Raw genomic sequence first — 1751 nt, 5'->3', positions numbered from 1 at the left:
GAACAGTGTTGGTTGGTCGTCTCCTCGGAATCAAATGGGCTGAATCCGGAGCGGCGCACGTAGAGCCCCATAGCGCCAACTAAAGGGCGCTGTCGTCGGTGTCGGTGTCGTAGTGCCAACCTAGCACAGCGCACCTACCTTGTGGCATCGTAGCTATCGATACTACACCTATTTTGAGAAAAGGTGTATGAGTACAACACACAGAGAAAACACAACTACCTGTCCTGGACGTTACAGGCTACAGCTGTGGAGAAAAGAAGAAAGATTTGATTGAAATGATGCAGTACCTGACAAGCAATGACCACATACAGTTTTACAAAAGCAGAATGAACTTTTACTATCTTTTTGCCGGGTATTGAACTACGGCACTCAGAACTTTTCATTGCATTTCCACGTTCAGTAAGTTGTTCATCCTGTTAAAATACATTGAAAACTAGATCCATACTATGCTAAACTTCCAAATAAAACACATTATTAGCGCAGTTATCACCATTAACTACCTATAATACTTACAACTCATTTTCCTCAAGTTCATGATTTTGGCACATAGAGCCTTTTTTATTTCAGGTCTCCAATTTTATTTGTGCAACTACATCAATGTTATCCTCTTCAAAATGGTCCTCATTACGTGTTATACATTTGTGCCAGCGATTTTGGCACATTGAGCCTTTTTTATTTCAGGTCTTCAATTTTATTTGTGCAACTACATCAATGTTATCCTCTTCAAAATGGTCCTCATTACGTGTTATACATTTGTGCCAGCGATTTTTCCAATCTCAGAAACATTTCCGGAACTCGATCTACGGGATAACTATTGGCTCTCTCAGCTATGTGTTTTCAATCCCGTCTATGCTTGCAAAACGATAACCCGCAGAAATTTTTCTTTATTTTTGGAAGAAAAAGAAGTTACATGGCGCCACGTCTGGCGAATATGGAACCTGTGGCATTATTATAGCACTGTTTTTGGCCGAAACTTCAAGAACCAACGAAGTGCACTATCGTTGTGCAAAAGTCATGAATAGTTTCGTCACAAATGCGGGCGTTTTCTTCCTGTTTGATTCACTCAAATGGCGTTGACTTATAAGTAGCAGGGGAGAGGGTTGTACCTAGAGCGTAGTGCACCTACGAACTCATTATGGTTTTTGGTCGGTTCTTCAGTCTTGTAACTGATTTTAGAATAACTTGAAGGAAGGCGCACAAAAAAATTAGAAAATGGTTCAAATGGCTCTAAGCACTATGGGACTTTACATCTGAGGTCATCAGTCTAAAAAATGGCTCTGAGCACTATGAGACTTGACATCTATGGTCATCAGTCTCCTAGAACTTAGAACTACTTGAACCAAACTAACCTAAGGACATCACACAACACCCAGTCATCGGTCATCAGTCCCCTAGACTTAGAACTACTTAAACCAAACCAACCTAAGGACATCACATACATCCATGCCCGAGGCAGGATTCGAACCTGCGACCGTATCAGCAGCACGTTTCCGGACTGAAGTGTCTAGAAGCGCTCGGTCACAGCGGCCGGCGAAAGCACACAGTTTACCTCATTTTCTATAGCTGTTATTGTTGGCAGCATTTGTAAATATCTGCAGTTCTACATATTAAAGTGCTATATAATATATTAACTTTGTTGTGGATAATTTGTTAATTTTTCTGTTACAGAATCTAATAGCAAGTAAAACAGTACTGTATTTTTAAAACTAAACTACGCAACAGAATTGAATGATCACTTTTTCTAAGACAGA

Source organism: Schistocerca gregaria, chromosome X, assembly GCF_023897955.1.
Source record: "Schistocerca gregaria isolate iqSchGreg1 chromosome X, iqSchGreg1.2, whole genome shotgun sequence".
Taxonomy (NCBI): Eukaryota; Metazoa; Arthropoda; class Insecta; order Orthoptera; family Acrididae; genus Schistocerca; species Schistocerca gregaria.
This window is presented reverse-complemented; position numbering follows the sequence as displayed.